The sequence below is a fragment of the Macaca thibetana genome, chromosome 15, assembly GCF_024542745.1.
Source record: "Macaca thibetana thibetana isolate TM-01 chromosome 15, ASM2454274v1, whole genome shotgun sequence".
Lineage (NCBI taxonomy): Eukaryota > Metazoa > Chordata > Mammalia > Primates > Cercopithecidae > Macaca > Macaca thibetana.
Window position 1 is genome coordinate 37,211,108 of NC_065592.1, and position 13,084 is coordinate 37,224,191.

The window sequence follows — 13,084 nt, forward strand, 5'->3', positions numbered from 1 at the left end:
ACAAGCCAAGGAGAAAGGTCTCAGAAAAAACCAACCCTGCTTGGGCTCAGAAGTTGGAAGAATATAAATTTCTGTTGTTTGAGCCACCTAGTCTGTGGTATTTATTATGGCATTCCTAGTAAACTAATACACCTGTATAATCAGCACTGCAATACACAATAACAACTGAGTATTAAGACCTGTGGGGCTATGGATGGTAGATAAGAAAGATGATTTTGAACTTTTGCGTTGGGTGTATGCATTTGTGTTTAATACCTAGCTCATTGGTGTGTATTAATATCAGGTTCAATATCAATATCAACCATGTGTGCTTGTGTGCATGCGTATATTTTCAAGAAAAAAAATGTAGTAATTCAGTGTCAAAAAATTCAGTAGAATATATCTTTAGACAAGTGCACATGTATGCAAATATCCATAGAGTAATATAGTCAAAACAACCAAAAAAACTTTATGTTTAGTGATAGACCAACAGGAAACATTGGAAAATAAGAAAATTATACATATTTTTAAATACCTAATGCGATTTTTTTAATTGGGGGAACATGTTCTTTATTTTTGTTTGTTATCTCTGGTTCTCTATAACTGAGTTTTTTTTTTTCAAAAGTTATAGAAAAACCATACATTGTTCAATAGAAATATATGCTTATAATGCAAACTGAGTAATTTAAAAATGCTTTAGGATGCTTGATAATATAAATAAAATCAAAATAAAAACACTTCAAATAATAATAGCTATAAGGTCAATATTTAATTTTTCTGATATAGAAAAATAATCTAATTTTGTATTCAGTGTCATTGATAATTTCTTAAATATTCATAATTTAATTATACATCCTTTAAGTTATTCTAGTTTTACTGAGTGGAAAGCATAATACTGTAAAGATATCAATTTCCTCTGACGTGATGTATAGTTTCATTGTAATCAAAAGCTGTAAGTAGATTTTTGTGTATATTGGCAAGTTGTTTGTTGATTTTCTGTCAAAAAGCAAAATGCTATAAAGAATCAAGGTAACCATAAAAAAGAATGAAAACTGTAGGATTTATACCAACAGATATCAAGATTTATTATCAAGCAAGTAAAATTAGAGCAGTATGAAATTTGCATTAACTATATAGACAAATGGAGTGATGATGCAGAATAGAGAATCTGGACAGATAGCTACTAATATATGGATCCTTGACTTTTGAGAGACTTGCCAATGCAATTCAATGGGAAATAAAATGGACTTTTTATAAGTAGTGCTAGCTCAATTTGGATTTTATCATGAAAATAATGTATTTAATTATCTAAGTAACAGGATATACAAAAGTCAATTTCAAAAGGATTGCAGATCTAGATTTGAGAATTGTAACAACAAATACATTTTTTGACTAAGAGTAGGGAACATCTCTTCGAGAAGATGAGAAATAGTTGAAAAATTAGAAAACATAATATGTACCATATTAAAGTTAAGAACATCAAAATATACCATTAATAGGGAAAATATATAAACTACATACTGGGAGAAAATATTTGCGATATATAATTTACAAAGGACTGATATTCAGAATTTAAAATATTCGTATATCAAAGAATAAATAATAGACAATATAATCAGAAAATGGTAAAAAAAAAAAAAACTTTGTCACTTCACAAAAGATATCTGGATATCAAATAAGCATTTAAAATTATAATCAACATTCAACATTCATATTTAGTAAAATGCAACTTAAATCAACAATGGGGTATCTGTATATTCCTACTATACTGACTAAAATAAAAAAAAAAATCCTGATCATTCTGTCCTCTGTATTAGAATTATGTACATCTATGGTCCTTGCCATGCTATTATTGCTATACCTTAACATTAGAGTAGGCAGAGTATTATATACTTTAGACAATTGATTTTTGGCCTGTGCATATGACTTGCTTTTGCCAACGGAATGTGGGCCAAAGTGACAGTCTGGGCAGAAGCCTTAAAGGATGTTGCAAAGTTCTTACCTGCTGCTCTTGTCATTTTTTATGAGAAAACTACGTCCTGGACCAAGGAAAATGAAGACATATAAAACAAACCTGAACTAAACCTTCAGCCTGAAGCAGAGCCTCACCAATCGATACATAGATTTGTGAGTAAGAGGAGCAAATGTTTGTCTTCTAAACCACTGAAAATATACAGCAATATCTGCATTATGAGAACTGGTGATGCTGAAGAACATTAGGAACTCTGATTTATTACTGGTGGGAGATGAAGTTGTTCTAGCAACTTCAGAAACTATTTGCTGATAGATTGATAGATACATACAGGTATACATACATACATAGGTAGATAGATAAATACATGCATACATACATACATATATACACAGATCCTAAAATTCAAAATAATGCATTTCTCGTAAGGAACCCAACAAAAATGTGCCCATATGTGCAATAAAAGATAGGAATAAGAGGTTAAAAATAATACCTTTCTAATAGACAAAGCCTGAAAACAAACTAGATGTTAATTAGTGGTAAAATGGATAAAGAAATCATAGTATATTTATTCAATGAGAAAATCTCCAAAAATAAAAATAAAGTACCTTATGTGGCATGTAATAAAATAAATCTTCAATATAATGTTGAATAAAAGAAGCCTAACCTAAAAGAGCCCATATGATGATTCTCTTTACATGTATTTAAAACCAGCCCAGATTAATCTGTAATGATGGAAGGAAAGATCATGGTTACATTTAGAGGTGAGGTAATAAGTGGACGGGAACATGAAGGAGACTTTTGTGGTGTCTATCATATTCTCTTTCTTCATGTGGATGGGAGTTACATGGGTTTGTTTACTAGGTATAAATTTGATGAGCTGAAACTTTATGCTTTGTGTCTTTTGATATGTATATTACTTTTTTAAAAGTCTACTAAAAAGAGATTCAGCCTTTAGAGTCATTCTGCTTGGTTTTTTTTGTTGTTGTTTTTTGTTTGTTTGTTTGTTTTTTGTTTTGTTTTGTTTTGTTTTCTTTAGAGAGAGGTGTTATGACTGTATATAATGGCTGAATGTTCAGTATTGAGATACTTTCTTTTAAATCCAAAGAGACTTTTGGAGAGAGAGAGGGACATAGTGTGTGTGTGTGTGTGTGTGTGTGTGTGTGTGTGTGTGTGTGCACGCGCTCCCCTCTTTACACTGTGCATGCTTCCTCTGCCATGCCTGATATTGCACATTGTATTAGAGCTCTGCTTTGTTGTTTCAAAGGAAAGGAAATCAGAATCTTATGAGTGTTAGCCATTGAGTACTTCATGTGCTTCTGCCTACCACATTATCCAAAACCACAATTCCAGGCTTACACAGAAGGATTTCTACAATAGAATGACATATAAATCAACCCAACGTTGTTTCCAATATCTTCTTTTCTTTTCTCCTTCTATGTTCTTCTTCTTTTCTCCTTGGGGTCAACATTGGGTGATTTTTAAACTAATTGAACCCAAATAGAGACAAATAATAGTGATAATAATGTTTATAATAAGTATTTATCACTTCTTGTTGGATTTTTAAAAGCTATCTTCTTCAGTCAACCAAGAGTAACCCTCAGAACACTTCATTTCAAATTTCAGGTTTTATTGTCATCTCATAAGAAATAATAGTACAGTGGTTTCCCCTTATCTACTGAGAAAATGTTCCAGACTCCCACTGAATGCCTGAACCTGCAAATAGCACCAAAATCTGTATATACTATATTTTTCCTCAACCATACATATCTATGACAAACTTTCACTTTTCACTTAAAGGAAGCACCTTGTGGCTTCTCTTTTGCAAATTTGAATTGCCAGCATCACTAATCTCTCATGAGGGGCCTTTATTAAGTAAAATAAAAGTAACTTGAAGACACCATTGTGTTATCATAACAGTCTATATGATAGCCGAGGGAGCTACTAAGTGACTAGTGGGTGGTTATACAGCATCGATATGCTAGACGAAGGGAAAATTCACGTTCTGAGTGGGACAGTGCACGACAATGTGAGATTTCATCATGATATTCAGAACGACGCACAATTTAAAACTTAAAATTGTTTGCTTCTGAAATTTTCCAGTTAGTATTTTTGGACGACAGTTGACCACACGTAACTGAAACTGTGGAAAATAAAACTATGCCTAAGTGGGTTCTATTGCTTCAAATACGTCATATGTATAATATATCCGACTTTACTGTGTACTATTAAAAATAGAATATGCATTTCCCCACAAGTGTCTGCTAATTTGATTTAAGACTTGTCAAAAAGGAAGAATTGATTCTACAAAAATCAAGCACAATATTCTGTTTCTTTTGTTTTTTCTTTCTGTTCATTTTTGTGCCACAAAAGTTTCATCTGAAGATTCATAGTTCTTTTTGTGTACTGAAATAGTGGAACCTGAAATGACAACAACAAAACTTTTAACAAGCTTGAGCAATCTCATATATTTTTACAATAAACTTATTTTAATTCTTATGGTAATCTTCTGTGGCAGTAAGTACTTTATCCATCTCATATGCATAGAAACAGGCTCTGGAAGTAATATGGCATACAGAAAAATGTACTTATTTTGGAGAGAAATAATTGAATAAAATATTTAGCTCCTTCATATATGATATTTATAATTTGGGAGAGATATTTATCCAGTCTTAGATTCAGTTAAATATGCATATTCTTACCTAATAAGAATAGTTAAATTATGTATTTCTTTTAATAATCAAAGAAGGTAGCATAAAAACTACCACACAGTGAAACCTCAACAAAATACTAGACATATTCCCTCCCAACTTCAGAGGGATTAATAATTTTTATAAAGTAAAAATCTAGTTAGTGGTAAACCATGCTTCAAATTCAAATATGTCAGGCTCCAAAGCTTATAATTTCCATTCTTTAGACAGAGGGATTTTATGAAAATATTTTAACACTCTGGAAAACAGGCCAGATTTTCTGCCAAAAACTCTAGATATGGTAATCAGATTTTATAAAACAATATGTTATCTCCCATGATTTTATGAATAAAAATGCTAAAAAATATTGCTACAATTATCCAGCCAGGCCTTAAGTTGATATGTGTTCAAACTAAGATTATATATGATGAATTTGTCATTAGAATGACTAAAACCATTAAATTACCTTTGAGTTTTATTGTAGAAAGAGATGCAGGACATCAGTTGATCTGATATTGTATACTATGTTATCTAAAGCTGTCTGGGAGACACCAGATTCATTTGTCTACCAAATAACATATCTCATGCATATTATCTCTAAAGTGTATGTATATATTGTAATTGATCAGATCCAAACATTTTTGTAGTATACAAAATCCAAACAGCCTTTACTCTTATGCATTTTCTCAATGGAAGTATAACAAAAGTACAGTTATCATCATGTAGAATCACAAACAATTTATTATTAAAACAATAATCTAAACATTCTGCTTCCATTGGAGACAATGTAACAATATCAGATCAAGCTCTCCACCAGTGATAACTATCAATTCTAAACAACAGAACAAGACATAAACTTACTTGAAGACACTGAAGAATGAACAAAAAGAGGAAGAAGTGACAATTGGAACAAAGAAACAAGAAAACACTGGATATGTTTTCAAGATTTTAATCGAGAATAGGTCCCAACCTGTACCATGTGAAACAACTGAAATTCAAAGAAAAGTCTTCAGTTTTGGTGGCTTGAAGGGTAGACTTCATGGAAACAACAACTATTGAATATTGAGGTGGGAAACTCTTGAAGAAAGTGTAAGAAAAAGAGAGAGAGACAGACTTAGAGTGGGAACTGAAATTAAATGTATAAACTCTGTCCAAATATCTGCTGAAACGTGACCCATGATTTCATGGGGCAAACTCCAAGCAGCAATTTATAACAAATGTCTAGTGGAATGTTTCTTTTACACTTTCTATATTGTAGGTTTGCTCTGAGGATGAAATAAGCTAAAAACTTTTTTTAAAAAAAAAATTAAATGTATGGATCACATAATTAGTCTTGTGAAGATATTATGGTGAAGAAGAGAAAATAGAATAGAAAAAGAACGAAAAGAAGAGAAAAACTAGAGGATGAAGAGAAGACGAAAAAAAGCAAGGGGAAGAAAATAAAGAAAAATAAAAAAATAACTTTTTGCCAAGTGTTTAGAACTCGTCTTTAATGATAAGAAAAATATAAACTTCCTTTAATTTTCATTTTAAACTTGGCTTTCAAGTGTTTCATTAAGCAACTTCTGTATTTGTAGAAGACAGCGTACTCTTGGATTATTGGAAACATAATTTGAAATTAAAGACTGAATTGTGCTCTCCCCTACTCTTAGCTGGAGTCTGAGCCTGGTATCTTAGAATTTGACTGTCTTTGGAGGTAAAGTCTTTAAAACAGTACTGAGTTAAAATGAGATTATTAGGGTGTGCTCCAATTCAATCTGATGGCTGCCCTGTAAAAAGAAAATATTAGGATTATACCATGTGAGGACACAAGTACGAAGCAAGTGGTCATCTGTAAACCAAAGAAAGAGGTCTTAGGAAAAACCAAACCTGCCAACACCTTGACTTTGCACCTGAAGTTTCCAGAACTGTGAGAAATAAATTTCTGTTTTTTAAGCCACCCAGTCTGTAGTATTTGTTATGGTAGTCTTAGCAAACTAACATACTTAGGCTCAAATCTGGCTCCTGACATTTACTCACTGTATTAGTAAACTTAGTTATACTCTCTAACCCTGTTTCTCCTGAAAAATTAAAAAAAAAACTTTTATCATATTAAAATACTAATTAGATAGCTTGTGTTGAGATGATAATGATTACTAACATTATTAATTTTAACATTTGAAACGTTAATATTTTGAATATGCAAGTAAGGGAGAAAATCCCAGGTTACAAAAATGGCTCTAAGTTGCAAAAGTGGTCCTTATCAAGCTAATAGTTAAATCCAATTTTGTTTGACTCCAAAGCCTATGTCCTTTATACAAAAACAACTTTCAGACATAATTATAAATGTATTATTTTATCTTATGTTTTTTACATGAAGGGAAAAAATCATTTTTTAAATTTCAAAAACAATTTCAAATGATGAACAAAGTGCTTCTCTAAATCATGCAAGCTGTATGATGAAAATAATTATTGTCATTTGCACATGAAAAGAATATTGTTTTCTAAAGAGGTTATCGAACAGATCAAGCTACTTCTCCATATTGTCAAATCTACCTACAATTTCAGTGAGGAAATCTGAATAATGCTATTATTAAAACTAAAAAAATAATTTTATAATTGTTAATTAGACTATACCAAGACAAAGAGGTTTATAATAAAAGAAAATTTATTTTAAAATCTTTTAGAAGGGACTCAATGAAAAATAGTTGATGAGAATCCCGGCACTTTGGGAGACCAAAGCAGGAGGAATGCTTGAGGCCAGGAGCTCAAGGTTACAATGAGTTATGATTGTGCCACAGCACTCCAGCCTGCGTGACACAGCAAGACTCTCTATCCAAAAAGTAATAATAATAATTAAATTGAATTTTAAAAGAAAGGAAAAGAGACATTTAAAAGGAAAGGAAAAGAGAAATTTAAAAGGAAAGGAAAAAAATCCGTATTGAGTTGAGTGAGATCAGACCCATGTTAGCATGTAGGATTCTTGGGCTCTTGAGTGAGACGAACCTAAAGAAGAGCTGCTGTTCTTACTGGCTCTGTAACGCTGTGTGTATTATCAATTCTCTATGACTCAGGTGTCTTACATGTCAAATGAAAGTCATTAAGAACAGTATATACATCATAGGACTAGTGCAAAATTATGTGAAATAATCCTTGTAGGCATTTAGCAGAGAGCTAGGTATTTTGAAAAACTGGTTCTAGTTGCTGTGCAGAGGCAGAAAAAATATCAGCATTAGAATTCTTTATTCTAGTTTATGTACTGCAATGTACCGAGTCATTAATCATAGCACTGCCTCAGTTCTAATCAGCGTAAGCCCAACAGCAATACTAGAGTTATACGAATCGATGCCACCTGGTAGAAAACATTTCTTCAAAAGTGATCCACTGAATAGGCCTGTAATATACCCATGACATATGTTCAATTCATCATTTTTCCCAGAGTAAAATAATTATACATTGTCAAGTTATCGCTTATTTATTCAGAAAATTGAGTAGGAAGAGAAGATATTTATAAATAAATCATTATTTCTTCTATGCTAGATCTCTTGCATAGTTCATTTTATTTGACCTTTTTGATCTCTGAAAGTAAGCTCTAGGTCTTGGGTTAGGAAATCTTATAGTAATTAGTAGATTAAAATGAATCGTCATTTTTCCCACAGATTTTCATTTATACATCTTGCTTTTGATTCTAGGAAACTGTATGTATACATGCTTTGCTCAGTGGGTACTTATAATCAAGATATAAGATCCTTAGTTTTGAGGTAACAAATGAACCTTTGCTTTTTAACATTTATTATGGCATAATTAATATACAAAAATTGCACAGATTTAACTTATACATTCTGAATTTGCACCTGTGCATACACCTAAGGTATCATCACCACAATGAAGGCAATAAACATGTCCATCACTTCCAAAAATTTATTTGTGATCTTATGTGTGTGGAGCAGGGGTTTGATTTAGGGGGGTTCAATTTTTGTTGTTGTTGTTTTTAGTAAGAACACTTAACAAAAGATCAATTCTCAACATTTTTAAAAGGATACAATATTGTATTATTCACTATGGGTACTATATCATATGTCTAGAATTTATTCATTTTGCATAACTGAAACTTTATACCCATTGAGCAACAATCCCCCATTTCCCTCTCATTCCTCCCAGCCCCTGACAATTGCCTTATAGTCTCTGATGCTATGAGTTTGACTACTTTAGATACCTCATATAAGTAAAGCCATGCAGTATTTGTTCACCTATGACCAGTTTATTTCACTTATCATAATGTACTTTAGGTTTTTCCATGTGATTACAAATTATAGGATTTCCTCTTTTAAGGATAAACAAAACTCCAATGTATTCCAAATGCAACACATTTTCTTTACCCACTGATCTGTTGATGGGCACTTAGGCTGATTTTGTATCTTGGCTATTGTGAGTTATGCGACATAAACATGGTGAGACAGATAACTCTTTGAGACCTTTATTTCTATTCTTTTGGATATATACCCAGAAGTGGGATTGCTAGATAAGTGATAGGTCTATTTTGAACTTTCTGAGGAACTTTCCTCTTGTTTTTTATAGTTTCTGCACCATTCTACATTTCCACCAACAGTAGATAAGTGTTTTCTTTTGTCCACATCCTCACCAACAGTTGTTTTTTGTTTTTTTTTGTTTTTTTTGTTTTTCTTAATAATAGCCATGCTGGTAGGAGTGATTGGATATCTCATTGTGGTTATGATCTGCATTTCCCGGATGATTATTGATATTGAACATCCTTTCATATAACTTTAGGCCATGTATATGTTTTCTTTGGAGATATGTCAATTCAAGTCTTTTATCTATTTTTAAAAATTAGGTCATTTGGCTTTTGTTCTGTTTTGTTTTCCATGTTGGTGTAGTTTATTTGCTGAGTTGTAGAAGATCCTTATGTATTTTGAACACTAACCCCTTTTCAGATAGATAATTCACAAATGGCTGGTCTTGGTGGCTCATGCCTGTAATCCTAGAGCTTTGGGAAGTGGAGGCAAGTGGCTCTCTTGAGCCCAGGAGGTAAAGACCAGTCTGGGCACCATGGTGAAAACCGTCTCCACAGAAAGTAGAAAAATTAGCCAGGCATGGTAGTTTTCCCCTGTAGTCCCAGCTACTTGGGTGGCTGAGGTGGGAAAATCAACTCAGCCTGGAGGTTGAGGCTGAAGTGAGCTGTGATCACGCCACTGACCTCCAGCCTGGGTGACAGGGTAAGAGCTTGTCTCAAAAAAAATTAAAAAGGTAATTCACATTTTTCTTCCATTCCGCAGGTTGCCTTTTCAGCCCGTTGATATTTTCCCTTGCTTTGCAGAAGATTTTTAGTTTGATGTAGTTCCATCTATTTATTTTTGCTTTTGCTGCCTGTGCTTTTGGTGTCAAAGCCAAGAAATTATTGCCAAGAATAATGGCAAGAAGATTTTCCTCTGTTTTCATGGAGGAGTGTTATAATTTCAAGTCTTATATTTAAGTTGTGAATTCACAACAGAAGGCAAACATTCCCCAAGGTTCTGAGTGCACTCGGTTCCTTCCCTCCTGAGAAGCTAGCCCAAGTCTAAAATGTTTTCTTTTTAAATATTCTTTAAAACAGAGTCGCATGACTAGCAAACGAGGATTATTAAAGCCCGTGTTACCATGTCATTCAGACACCTCGACTTTCTGCTTGATTTTGCACAAAACACCCATAATCACTCATCTTTTTCTGTGTTGTTACTGTTTACTTTGCTGAGGACGGTCAACTTTTTGTCCACTTTCTCTTCTATGGCCTACCATAGAGATAACATGCAGATTTACCACATAGACTGTAATTTCTTACATACGGGTACCTCAGTGCAGCAGAAAGAAACCTCATTGTCATTCTTCTTAGGAGACAAAACAAAAATAGAATCAGCAGGAAAACATCCTTGTTCAGCAGCTTGTGCCTTCTTGCACTGAGACTTTAAACTGAGAATGCTGAGGATGGGAATATTTAGGAAAATAAAACATTCAAGTTGAGTGACTGAAGTTCAGAAATGTAATAATTTGCCAATTCATTTTAAAGAAAAAAAGAAAAAAAACATAAATCCAAGTACACAAAAACACCTATGCGTAGACTACAGGTTCTTACACAGTTACCATATGCAACACTGGCTTGCCTATTAGCTTCCTGGCGTTGTGATTGAAATAATTTTGCATTTAGATAAAATTAAAATATCTTTACTTTTACATCTTTATGTTACCCACACAACGAGTGGTTTCACCACTTGGCAGATGACAGTTTAACGACCAGAATCAAAGAGTATTTAACAATTTGCAACAAGTAAGGAGGATTACAGGGATAGTTCCCAAAGCAGCATCTCCCCAAACATACATGAAAACAGGGGTTTTATTGGGAGTGGAGAGTAGCTGAGTCATGTATCTAGAGGTGGAGTAAAGGCAACACAGGTATAGTCGCTGATCGTACTTCTATATACTTCACATGGGCGGAAAATGGCAAATAACATCCTCCCTGGGTGGGGATGTTAGTATTGTAATGAGAGGAGTTCCCCAAAATTCAGCTCCAACTCAGGCATTTTGGATTTTGTTTTTCTGGAGCTGAGCTTCTTCCTGGAAACATTTTGAAATATTAATAACATGGATTTAAGGTGCAACAGTTACAAGTGAGCACTTTTTACCCAGGGACCCTGGATTGCTTTTACAAATGAAAATACTGGCATATGTTTTTATTTATGCTAAGGAAAAAATTGAATAATGAGAAAAAATTAAAATAATAAAGATGTTCAGAAATGAATGGACAGTTATTCTTATGCACCGGTGAATAGAATTAAATTAGTGCAATATTTCTGCAAGAAAATTTGGCAAGATCTAGAGAAAATTTTAATTATCTTAAATTTTCAAACTCTACTTTTAGAAAAATAATGTAGGGAAGCTGTTAATCACAAGGAAATGTAGATATGTGATAGATTATATATATATATATATATATATATAGAGAGAGAGAGAGAGAGAGAGAGATACCTACAGTAATAGCCTAGAATTACTGAGTATTTGCTAAAAGCAAAACATTCCTGGTTTGCTTTGTTTATCTTACTCATTAAATACTCAGGACTTTTTTTTTTTTTTTTTTTTTTTTTTTACAGGAATGCAGTTACTATGACTGGTATCCCATGTGATGTGACTTCAGACCCAGTTTTTTAATGGAATCACATATTTAGTGAAAATTAGAAGAAAAATGGATGAATATACAAAGTATTAGTCATAAAATGTAATAGCATAAAACCATTTAAACTGTATAAAAGAGATATAGCCCTGGATGTTCACAATGTATTTTCCAATAAGACCATTGTTATCAAATTGTACATGAAATTTTATTTCATCATGCCTATGTGTGTATGAATATGTATGTGCCTATGCATGCATACATAGGCACAAATTTTTTGTGCATGCATATATATATGTGGATATATTAATATGGATTTATACCTACATGTGAATGTATGCATATATGCATGTCCCAAAGTGTACAGCATATGTACATTCATGTGCATTCACGCATAAATAGGCTTACATCAAAAATGTATCCACCACAATAAAGTATGCTTTATCCCTGGGATGCAAATTTGGTTCAACATACGCAAGTCAATAAATGTGATTCATCACAGAAATAGAACTAACATGATTATCTCCATAGACGCAGAAAAGGCTTTTGATAAAATTCAATACCCCTTCATGTTAAAAACTCTCAAAACGGAGGAATGAACTCTCGTTCACAATTGTGACAAAAAGAATAAAATACCTAGTATTACAGCTAACCAGGCAGATGAAAGATCTCTATGAGGAGAACTACAAACCACTGCTCAAACAAATCAGGATGATATTTTAAAAAATGAGAAAACATATAACTGATTGTATTGGATGTTTAGACAATAAGTAGTATCTGCAAATACTGAACATTATAACATTTTTCTTTTCATTATTTTAATTTTTTAAATTTTACTATTATATTTCATTGGCCAGAAACAAAATAGAAATATAAAACTAATGCCTAAATTCGTTATTTATACTTGATCTTAATAGAATTGTTTTTGTTTTTAATGGTTCTTTGGTAATATAACATACGATATAGAGATCAAATAGGTATTCTTTACCAAAACAAATGATTTTTTTTCAGTGTTTCATGAAAGAAAATTGTATTGGCAATATGTTGAACCTAAAGCTAGATGAAATTCTGTGCTTTTAAGCTATGCAAAAAAAAAGATGCCTTTGTTTGCATAAATTGGTTTGAGATAGATTGTCTATCTCAAAAGTAAGAGTCAAATGAACATCATCATTTCTTTTCCTTAAATCTATCATAATTATTAATTTTACCTTTTCTTTGCTTTCTGAAAAAGAAATCAGATATGTTAATCCTTCCTTCATGGTTTTCAATATGAATTTAAATTTAAAAAGTGATCATTTTAATTGT